The sequence below is a fragment of the Triticum urartu genome, chromosome 5, assembly GCF_003073215.2.
Source record: "Triticum urartu cultivar G1812 chromosome 5, Tu2.1, whole genome shotgun sequence".
NCBI classification, from domain to species: Eukaryota; Viridiplantae; Streptophyta; class Magnoliopsida; order Poales; family Poaceae; genus Triticum; species Triticum urartu.
This window is the reverse complement of record NC_053026.1, coordinates 258154787-258167644: the sequence shown is the minus strand read 5'-3', so window position 1 is coordinate 258167644 and position 12858 is coordinate 258154787.

The window sequence follows — 12858 nt, the reverse complement described above, 5'->3', positions numbered from 1 at the left end:
TTTGATTAATGGGATCACATCATTAGAGGATGATGTGATTGACTTGACCCATCCGTTAGCTTAGCACGATGATCGTTTAGTTTGTTGCTATTGCTTTCTTCATGACTTATACATGTTCCTATGACTATGAGATTATGCAACTCCCGAGTACCGGAGGAACACTTTGTGTGCTACCAAACTTCACAACGTAACTGGGTGATTATAAAGGTGCTCTACAGGTGTCTCCGATGGTACTTGTTGAGTTGGCAATAGATCAAGATTAGGATTTGTCACTCCGTGTATCGGAGAGGGATCTCCGGGCCCTCCCGGTAATGCACATCACTATAAACCTTGCAAGCAATGTGACTAATGAGTTAGTTACGGGATGTTGCGTTACGGAACGAGTAAAGAGACTTGCCCGTAATGAGATTGAATATACCGACGATCGAATCTCGGGCAAGTAACATACTGATGACAAAGGGAACAACGTATGTTGCTATGCAGTTTGACCAATAAAGATCTTCGTAGAATATGTAGGAACCAATATGAGCATCCAGATTCTGCTATTGGTTATTGACTGGATATGAGTCTCGGTCATGTCTACATAGTTCTCGAACCCGTAGGGTCCGCACGCATAACACATAAACGGTGGTGGCGACGAGGTAGAGAAGATCTAATCCGGCTCCGGTGGTGGTGGGGGAAGCGGTGGAGCCATCTAGAGAGCCATCGCACGAAGCTGGGTGATGATGGAGGTGATGATGTCTCTCTCCCTGGGGTGGCTAAGCGGCCACTAAAGCTGCAAGTAACCAGACCATTTGAACAAAGCATCAGTAGCGCGACGAAGAGGGATACGCTGAATCACAAGCTTATTCCTAACAGTCCACAGCGTCCAGGAAAGCACCCCAATGGTCAGCCACCTAATGTGGCGAGCCGAAGGTGCTAACGCCTGGAGTTCAGCAAAGAGAGCGGGGAAGTTGTTGCGGTCCCAGCTTCCACTCACTATCTCGTGGGAACATCTCCAGAGGAACTACGCGGACACGCAGGAGAAGAAGATATGGTTCGAATCCTCTTCAGGCCCGCAGAGCGGGCAACGCCCATCACCAGGGCTGTTGCATTTCAGGACCTCCACGCTGGACGGTAGGCGGCCGCGGATCCATTGCCACAAGATGATCCTGATATTCAAGGTGAGCCGGATCTCCCAGATGGAGATGAGCGCCTCATGGCCCATCGAGGGGGTGATGGCCTGGTAGAGAGACTTGGTGGAGAATTTCCCATAGGGCTCTAAACGACACCTAGAGCGGTCATCTCCTATCTCAAGATCCGGCTCGTGCAAAGCGATGCAGTCTAGCAAATCATGCCAATCAACGTCCTTAGTCGGGCCAAATGGTCTCCGGAACGCGAGTTGCCCTAAGTTAATAAGGGCCGTCGCGACAGAAATCTGCAAATCAACCGTGATGGAGAATAGGTTAGGAAAGCGAGCCACAAGGGGCATGTCCCTAGCCCATCTATCGAACCAGAATAGTGTGGCGGTGCCAGATCCAATCGCGATTGAGGTCCCGATGCGGAGGACTGGAAGGAGTTGAATGATAGATTGCCGGAACTAGGAGCCTCCAGACCTCTGGCAGAAGACGAGAGGCTGGCCATGGAGGTATTTCTGTTGAATGAGGCGTAACCACAGGCCACCCTCTCCGTGGGCAATCCGCCAGAGCCATCTAGTCAGGAGGGCAATGTTCATGTTTGGAGGACATGATCCCGAGACTGCCCTGGTCACGCAACTTACAAATCTTTGATCACCGAACCATGTGGTACTTCTGCTTATCTCCCTCGTCGGCCTAGAAGAAACGCCCCTGAACTGTGGCAATCTCATGTAGAGTTTCAGGAAGGCTGTAGAAGCTCATGATGAATAAGAGCAGACTGGAGAGGGACGAGTTAATGAGCACCGTACGAGCTGCCTTCGAGAGCCACCGGCCCTACCAGGGCTCGATGCGGTGCTGAACCTTCCCCACTGTGGGCGCAGCTCTGCCACCGTGAGCCTCGAGTCACTAATGGGGATCCCCAGATAAGTCGTGGGGAAACACCCGAGCTGGCAATTAAGCCGATCCGTGATGCTCTGTCGTTTATCTTGGGAATATCCCAAGACCATCACCACACTCTTATCGAAGTTGATCCTGAGGCCAGACATCTGCTGGAAGCATAGCAGGAGGAACTTCAGGTTCGTGATGTCACTCGTAGAGCCTTCCACCATGATAATGGTGTCATCCGCATATTGGAGGAGGGAGATGTCGTTCCCCCCAACAAGATGCGGGACTATGTAGTTACTGTGGCATGCCGCCTTGGCTTTATCTAAAATGGTTGTCTGAGCATCGACAATCATGTTGAAGAGGAACGATGAGAAGGGGTCGCCCTGGCGCACCCCGCAGAATGTGGGAAAGTATGGGCCAACCTCGCCGTTAATGTTTACCGCGGTCTGGCCCGAGGAGACCATTTGCATCACCCGGGTTACCCATCAATCGTCGAAGCCCTTCCGTAGCAAGCATTCTCGAAGGAAGGACCAACTGACCGTGTCACAAGCCTTGTGGAAATCCAGTTTCAGAAAGATTGCCTTGAGGTGTTTGGTGTGAACCTCATGGAGTGCTTCGTGAAATACCAGGACTCCATCAAGGATATATCGGCTCTAGATAAATGTCGACTGATCAGGGTGAGTGATCCGGTCAGCGATGGGGGCCACCCTAATGGCGTACCCCTTCGCGAGGATGCGGAAGATGACATTAATCACCGTAATCGGCCAGAATTGGAAGAATATTCGAAGCCCCAGTTACTTTGGGTATGAGTGTGATTATACCAAAGTTCAGCCTGGTGAGGTTGATGGACTCGACAAAGAACTCCTCAAACAGGGCCATCACCACTGCTTAATTACTTCCCAGAAGGTTCGGAAGAACTTCACCGGGAGGCCATTGGGACCGGGAGCCAAAGAAGGGTTCATGCTCTTAATAGTCGCCCACACTTCAGCCTTGGAGAATGGAGCCGCAAGGGCCACGTTGTCCACAGGCGAGACACAGCTGTGGGACGGCCAAATGTCATGTGCGAGGGCAAGCCCTCCTCGAGGGGAGGCAGAGAATTGGTCTCTGTAAAAGCCGTTGACATGGGCCCGGATGTCCTCTAGCCGCTGCAGGAGGGTCTCTCCGTCCCAAAGAAGAGGGATGGAGTTACGGTGTCACTGGCCATTAGCGATGGCCTGGAATTAGGCGGTATTGGCATCCCCCTTGAGGACCCAATGTTGCATACCCCGCAGGCACCAGTAAGCCTCCTCATCCGTGTATATGATCGTGAGTTTGTCTTCCAGGTCGTACCTAAGCATCCACTCCTCGGCTGAGAGGCCAGCGGCATGGGCACATAGATCGAGGGACTGGATGAGTGATGACCCACAAGTATAGGGGATCAATCGTAGTCCTTTCGATAAGTAAGAGTGTTGAACCCAATGAGGATCAGAAGGAAATGACAAGTGGTTTTCAGCAAGGTATTCTCTGCAAGCACTGAAATTATAAGTAATGAGTAGTTTGATCAAGATAATTTGTAACAAGCAAGTAACGATAGTAGTAACAAAGGTGCAACAAGGTAGCCCATTCCTTTTGAGGCAAAGGACATGCCAAAACAGTCTCTTATGATAAGCAAAGCGTTCTTGAGGGTACACGGGAATTTCATCTAGTCACTTTCATCATGTTGGTTTGATTTGTGTTCGCTACTTTGATAATTTGATATGTGGGTGGACCGGTGCTTAGGTGTTGTTCTTAATTGAACAAACCTCCTACTTATGATTAACCCCCTCGCAAGCATCCACAACTATGACAAAAGTAGTAAGAATAAATTCTAACCATAGCATTAGCTTTTGGATCCAAGTCAGTCCCGTACGGAATAGCGCATAAACTAGGGTTTAAGCTTCTGTCACTCTCGCAACCCATCATCTAATAACTAATCCACAATGCATTCCCTTAGGCCCAAATATGGTGAAGTGTCATGTAGTCGATGTTCACATGACACCACTAAGGGAATCACAACATACATACCATCAAAATATCGAACACATATAAAATTCACATGATTACTTGCAACAAGATTTCTCCCGTGACCTCAAGAACAAAAGTAACTACTCACAAATGATAATCATAGTCAAGATCAGAGGGGTATTAAATACCATAATGGATCTTAACATATAATCTTCCACCAAAGAAACCATATAGTAATCAACTACAAGATGTAATCAACACTACTAGTCACCCACAAGTACCAATCTATAGTTCCGGTACAAAGATTGAACACAAGAGATGAACTAGGGTTTGAGAGGAGATGGTGTTGTTGAAGATGTTGATGGAGATTGCCCTCCCCAAGATGGGATAGTTGTTGGTGATGATGATGACGATGATTTCCCTCTCCGGGAGGGAAGTTCCCCCGGCGGAATCGCTCAGCCGAAGGGAAAAAGTGCTCCTGCCCAAGTTCCGCCTCGAGACGGCGGCGCTTCATCCCGAAAGTCATATCCATATTTTTATAGGTCAAAATGACTTATATACCAGAAGATGGGCACATGAGGTGGGCTAGGCTGATCACAACCCACTAGGGCATGCCTGCGGGTCTAGTGCGCCCTGGTGTCTTGTGCTCACTAGGTGGGCCCCCTTCGGTAGTTATTCGTTCTAGTATTTTTCATATATTCCGTAAAAATTCCTTGTGAAGTTTCAGCTCATTTGGAGTTGTGCAGAATAGGTAGCCTGACGTAGCTTTTTCAAGTCCAGATTTCCAGCTGTCGGAATTCTCCCTCTTTGTGTGAACCTTGCATAAAAAGGCATTAGAATTGCTCCAAAAGGCATTATTATGCATAAAACATTATAAATAACAGTAGGTAAACATGATGCAAAATGGGCGTATCAGCTCCCCCAAGCTTAGACCTCACTTGTCCTCAAGCAAAAACCAAAATTGAAAAACAAGTCCACATGCTTAGAGAGAGAGAGAGAGGTATCGATAAAAAACAAAATACGGACATAGAAGCATCATGTAAATTATTGTAACAATAACAAACTTTAACATAAAACTTTTATCATAGACTTCTCATGAATAAGTAACAATTCATCCCAACATCAAAGTATAAAGCATAAAATCTATTGGAAACCAACAAACTATGTTCTCAGCCAACTTTGCAACTACAATTCATCATCTTTTCAAGAAGGGTCACGTATCGGAGCCTTTAGGCAAGTCCACATACTCAACCATCATATAGTCTTCTATGATTGCTAACATTCACCGCATACACATGAGCAAAACATTTCAACCGGACACATAAAAAGATAGGGGCTTATAATTTCGCTTCCCAACGTATTCACCTCAAGGGTGATGTCAACAATAATAACTCATGCTACCCATATCCAACTGGATATATGTTCCTAGATCTTTCCTCACCACATAATACTTGCCAAAAGAGAAATAAAAATGAATAGAGAGAAAAACTTTGACTCTTGCAGGAAAGTAAATGCATAAAAGTAAAAGATAGGCCCTTCATAGAGGGAAGCAGAGATTGCCATGCGCTTTTTGTTTGTATGCTCAATCCCTCAGTGCAAAAGAATGTCACGTTGTATTACCCTTTATGATAGCAACCTTTATTATGTAGTCCATCGCTTTTATTCTTTGCCATCACAAGTTCATACAATGCTCAATTTTCTCTTACACTAATTGATCTAACACTTTTAGAAGCAATTTTTATTGCCTTATTGCACCGATGAAAACTTACCCTAAGGATCTTACTCAATCCTTAGGTAGGTATGGTGGACTCTTGAAAATAAGATTTGGGTTTAAGTTTTTTTTGATGCACAAGTAGTATCTCTACTTGGTGTGGAATTTTTGGCTAGCAAAGATGGGGGGGCAAGCACCACATGTTGAAGGATCTATGACAATATAACTTCTTTGTGAATATGAACAAACATAAATCATTACGTTGTCTTCCTTGTCCAACGTCAACAATTTTGGCATATAATATTTTGATGGTGGCTCACAATCACAAAAGATTTCCAAGATAGTGTATTTTGCATGTGAATCTTCTCTTCCCTTATTACTTCTTTCATGAATTGCATCATTGACCAATGCTATGTTTGTCAATCTCCAATAAATTTTTCTACTTATACTTTTCCTTATGTGGTTTCATTACTTACCACAAGATTAGCATATGATCTTTTTCATTTATTTCCTTTCTTTTTTATTGAGCATGAAAGTAAATAAAACAAAACATCAAACTAAACTTTATTATATATCTCGCGCACGATTACGAAGATAGATCACTAAGCAAACTCTCGAAAAGAAAGGATCGAACTAAACTTTTATTCATCTAAAGCAAAAGATAACTATGGATCGAACTAAGGTAAACAAAGGCAAAATATAGTGGGGGTGATAGGATACCGGGGCACCTCCCCCAAGCTTGGTGTAAGCCAAGGGGAGTGCCCATACCCGATACTCAATTTTCTTTTGGTGATGAAGGAGGTGGTGGTGATGAAGTGGTAGCGATCATGTACTTCATGATCAGGAGATTCTCCAATCTATGGATGACGCTCCGGAGGGCGATGATGTGCTCTTGCAACAGAATACTTTCACGGGTGAGATATTCCATTGGTGTGCGTCGGTGCTATACAAATGGTTATTAACCCCTTTCTGCGACGACATTTGGAACCGTCGCTAAGTGAGTGTGGGCGATAGAGGGGTCCTTCCCACACGACCCAGAAACCGTCAAGGATAGGGGGCCTTGGTGCATACAGTTGTCCCTATATAACCATTTCCGATATCTCGAATATCCCAAATGCTTCATCCTTGCTACTCATTTGTGCTCGCATTGCCATTGCAGTCGGAGTTTTGTGGTTTTACCTAAAACCAGGTAGATTCTAGGCACGTACCAAACTGGCTCTACGTTTACGATGCCTGACACATCACAAACAGTTCATGATTATAAACTGTGTATGATAGGTAGACAATCACACACAATTAGTTTCCCCGCACCATATGTGATAGTGTCTGACATCACACACGCTTTGCAAACAGCAACTGTGTGCATTGTTACACACGTTTCCTCTCCGTGAACCGTGTCAGATTATGATGTATATCGCACACACTGTGCTTTATTAACCGTGTGCGCCGTAATGACCCGCACACCGTAATTTCGCCCTAATTTAATTACTGCTATTTAAAAGTGTACCTAATTTATACTTGAAAGTAGGCTATAGCTTTATTCATATCCATCAGGTTCAAACAACCAATACATTATTCAATTCAGAGATACATATGTTTGAGAATTACATAAGCACCAAATAAAGTATGATGAACCAAGATTCTATACTTGTACTATTATAGATGGTAAAGAAAGAGGCGACAAACATTTTGGTTACTAAACAAGGTGAAGCAGAATGGCCCTATTGTGCCATCCTGGATGCAGAAGGCACGCACGACTCTAGTCCAACCCCTTGTGATGGTCGGCCGCCAATCATGTAGTTTGAGAGGTAATCTTGAGTAAACTGCTTTAGGATCCACTGCAAAGGAAAAAGATTCAGACATTGTCATCGAACACAACTCATTACGGGCGGTAAAAAGAAGGCTACAGGGTTCTTACTTACCATCCTGCAGTTCACTGTTGTCTTGCATAAAGTGTAAACAGATAGTTCGATTGACATCTTTTGACCCATTTTAATGACAATCTTTATCAGTTTTCTCACTTGATGCTGGTTCATGAATATCTCATTGTCCCATACGCAGAAAGTGTCGAAGTGTGGATCTTTGGCAATGCCATGTGTACTTCAAAGCACCAAGTTAATATTAGAAGCTAAAAAATTGCAAAATGACATAGTACAACACTCCCTCCATCCCATTATATAAGATTTTATTACATGTATATCTAGACATTATAAGAACATTAAGGTGACACTCTTCCTTGTTGCTATGTAGCCTGGGATTGCATATTTAGTCATTTAGTACAATGCATGTTGCTATGTAGCCTTAGATATATTAAATATGGACCTAGTTAACCTACTGATAAATGGGTTATAGATATATTCAGTGAAATGTCCGATTTGACGATTAATCCCTTATCAGCCCCCAGGCTATATGGCACCAACTACCGAGATCCTGAACAGTGAGGACATATAAGCAATGCGATGAAACTAACCTCGATGGAAAACATCACTGTTCTCAATATTGTCCTGTATGAGTACATATGAAGGCATGTTAAGCACAACAGGCTAAACATCAACCAAATATATCCATGGTAGACAACATAATATACAAATGATAGCTTCAGTGTGCAGGCTTAAGCACGCTAGTTAAGCAAAACAAGAAGTGGAAAGGTGTGTTAATTGCATCAGGCATAACATTTAAAAACAATCAAATAGTCATTCAAACTGGTATTGTGCAGGTCTAAAGTACACTAGTTATTGTTAAAAAACGAAAAGGCATGTTAACTGTAATATCCTTAACATCAACCAAATATCGTAATTCATAGTGGTATTGTTGAAACTGTTATTGATGAAATTGAACTGCACGGCAAATAGTTGCACATATAGAGCATCACATTGTGAAGAACTGAAATAACAAGGCATAAGGCCATCTCTAGCCAATCCTTTAAAAGTTAAAGGACTAAAACCATTAGTGGAGATATATATATATATATACTCCAACAAAGTGCCGTTGTCGGGGTCGTTGGGGAAGACACTCCTCCACTCGTCGACGTCCATCTCCTCATCCTCGCCTCCCACCTCCACGCCCTCCGCGCCGCCGTCCTCGCCGCCTTCGACCTCATCATCAGAGGAGAGCGCGATAACCTCGCCGCCCTCCATGCCGGCAAAGATCGCCTGCTCCGCCTCCACGAGCTCCGGGTGCTGCCGGCAGAGCTCTTGAATGTAGGCCTCGTCAGCAGTCTCAGCCTGGAGGCGCTCCCACGCCTCGCAGTCCTCCCGCGCCATAACCGAGCTGACCACCCTGGCTCCAGCGGAACAAGGTGGACCGGACGTGTTGGAGAACGTAGCATGCAATTTCAAAAAAAAAATCCTATGATCACGCAAGATCTATCTAGGAGATGCATAGCAACGAGAGGGGGAGAGTGTGTCCATGTACCTCATAGACCGAAAGCGAAAGCATTAGGTTAACCGGTTGATGTAGTCGAACGTCTTCACGATCCAACCGATCCAAGTACCGAACGTACGTGTTGGGGAACGTAGTAATTTCAAAAAATTTCCTACGCACACGCAAGATCATGGTGATGCATAGCAACGAGAGGGGAGAGTGTTGTCTACATACCCTCGTAGACCGAAAGTGGAAGAGTTAGCACAACGCGGTTGATGTAGTCGTACGTCTTCACGATCCGACCGATCAAGTACCGAACGTACGGCACCTGCGAGTTCAGCACACGTTCTGCCCGATGACGTCCCTCGAACTCCAATCCAGCCGAGTGTTGAGGGAGAGTTTCGTCAGCACGACGGCGTGGTGACGATGATGATGTTCTACCGACGCAGGGCTTCGCCTAAGCACCGCTACAGTATTATCGAGGTAGACTATGGTGGAGGGGGGCACCGCACACGGCTAAAAGATCAAACGATCAATTGTTGTGTCTATGGGGTGCCCCCTGCCTCTATATATAAAGGAGCAAGGTGGTGCGGCCATCCTAGAGAGGGGCTCGCCAGGAGGAGTCCTAGTCCTACCGGGAGTAGGACTCCCCCCTTTTCCTTGTTGGACTACGAGAGAGAGGGGAAAGAGGTGGAGGAGAAGAAGGAAGGGGGTGCCGCCCCCCTCTCCTTGTCCTATTCGTACTAGGGGGGAGGGGGCACGGCCCATGCCGTGGCCGCCTCTCCTCTCTTTCCACCAAGGCCCACTAAGGCCCATTAAGTCCCCGGGGGGTTCCGGTAACCTCCCGGTACTCCGGTAAAATCCCGATTTCACCCGGAACACTTCCGATATCCAAACATAGGCTTCCAATATCAATCTTCATGTCTAGATCATTTCGAGACTCCTTGTCATGTTCGTGATCACATCCGGTACTCCGAACAACCTTCGGTACATCAAAACATATAAACTCATAATATAACTGTCATCGTAATGTTAAGCATGTGGACCCTACGGGTTCAAGAACTATGTAGACATGACCGAGACACGTCTCCGGTCAATAAGCAATAGCGGAACCTGGATGCTCATATTGGCTTCTACATATTCTACGAAGATCTTTATCGGTCAGACCGCATAACAACATACGTTGTTCCCTTCGTCATCGGTATGTTACTTGCCCGAGATTCGATCGTCGGTATCTCAATACCTAGTTCAATCTCGTTACCGGCAAGTCTCTTTACTCGTTCCGTAATACATCATCCCGCAACTAACTCATTAGTTGCAATGCTTGCAAGGCTTAAGTGATGTGCATTACCGAGAGGGCCCAGAGATACCTCTCCGACAATCGGAGTGACAAATCCTAATCTCGAAATACGCCAACCCAACAAGTACCTTTCGGAGACACCTGTAGAGCACCTTTATAATCACCCAGTTACATTGTGACGTTTGGTAGTACACAAAGTGTTCCTCCGTAAACGGGAGTTGCATAATCTCATAGTCATAGGAACATGTATAAGTCATGAAGAAAGCAATAGCCATACTAAATGATCGGGTGCTAAGCTAACGGAATGGGTCAAGTCAATCACATCATTCTCCTAATGGTGTGATCCCGTTAATCAAATGACAACCCATGTCAATGGTTAGGAAACTTAACCATCTTTGATCAACGAGCTAGTCAAGTAGAGGCATACTAGTGACACTCTGTTTGTCTATGTATTCACACATGTATTATGTTTCCGGTTAATACCATTCTAGCATGAATAATAAATATTTATCATGATATAAGGAAATAAATAATAACTTTATTATTGCCTCTAGGGCATATTTCCTTCAGTCTCCCACTTGAACTAGAGTCAATAATCTAGATTACACAGTAATGATTCTAACACCCATGGAGTCTTGGTGCTGATCATGTTTTGCTCGTGGAAGAGGCTTAGTCAATGGGTCTGCAACATTCAGATCTGTATGTATCTTGCAAATTTCTATGTCTCCCACCTGGACTAAATCCCGGATGGAAATAAAGCGTCTCTTGATGTGCTTGGTTCTCTTGTGAAATCTGGATTCCTTCGCCAAGGCAATTGCACCAGTATTGTCACAAAAGATTTTCATTGGACCTGATGCACTAGGTATTACACCTAGATTGGATATGAAACTCCTTCATCCAGACTCCTTCATTTGCTGCTTCTGAAGCAGCTATGTACTCCGCTTCACACGTAGATCCCGCCACAACGCTTTGTTTAGAACTGCACCAACTGACAGCTCCACCATTCAATGTAAACATGTATCCGGTTTGCGATTTAGAATCGCCTGGATCAGTGTCAAAGCTTGCATCAACATAACTGTTTACGATGAGCTCTTTGTCACCTCCATAAACGAGAAACATATCCTTAGTCCTTTTCAGGTATTTCAGGATGTTCTTGACCGCTGTCTAGTGATCCATTCCTGGATTACTTTGGTACCTCCCTGCTAGACTCATAGCAAGGCACACATCAGGTCTGGTACACAACATTGCATACATGATAGAGCCTATGGCTGAAGCATAGGGAACGTCTTTCATTTTCTCTCTATCTTCTGCTGTGGTCGGGCATTGAGTTTTACTCAAATTCACACCTTGTAACACAGGCAAGAACCCTTTCTTTGCTTGATCCATTTTGAACTTCTTCAAAACTTTGTCAAGGTATGTGCTTTGTGAAAGTCCAATTAAGCGTCTTGATCTATCTCTATAGATCTTGATGCCCAATATGTAAGCAGCTTCACCGAGGTCTTTCATTGAAAAACTCTTATTCAAGTATCCCTTTATGATATCCAGAAATTCTATATCATTTCCAATCAACAATATGTCATCCACATATAATATTAGAAATGCTACAGAGCTCCCACTCACTTTCTTTTAAATACAGGCTTCTCCAAAAGTCTGTATAAAACCAAATGCTTTGATCACACTATCAAAGTGTTTATTCAAACTCAGAGAGGCTTGCACCAGTCCATAAATGGATCGCTGGAGCTTGCACACTTTGTTAGCTCCCTTTGGATCGACAAAACCTTATGGTTGTATCATATACAACTCTTCTTCCAGAAATCCATTCAGGAATGCAGTTTTGACATCCATTTGCCAAATTTCATAATCATAAAATGAGGCAATTGCTAACATGATTCAGACAGACTTAAGCATCGCTACGGGTGAGAAGGTCTCATCATAGTCAATCCCTTGAACTTGTCGAAAACCTTTTGCAACAAGTCGAGCTTTATAGACAGTAACATTACCGTCAGCGTCAGTCTTCTTCTTGAAGATCCATTTATTCTCAATTGCTTGCCGATCAACGGGCAAGTCAACCAAAGTCCACACTTTGTTCTCATACATGGATCCCATCTCAGGTTTCATGGCTTCAAGCCATTTTGCGGAATCTGGGCTCACCATCACTTCTTCAGAGTTCGTAGGTTCATCATGGTCTAGTAACATAACTTCCAGAACAGGATTACCGTACCACTCTGGCGCGGATCTTACTCTGGTTGACCTACGAGGTTCAGTAACAACTTGATCTAAAGTTTCATGATCATCATCATTAACTTCCTCACTAATTGGTGTAGGTGTCGCAGAAATTGGTTTCTGTGATGAACTACTTTCCAATAAGGGAGCAAGTATAGTTACCTCATCAAGTTCTACTTTCCTCCCACTCACTTCTTTCGAGAGAAACTCCTTCTCTAGAACAACTCCAAATTTAGCAACAAAAGTCTTGCCTTCGGATCTATGATAGAAGGTGTACC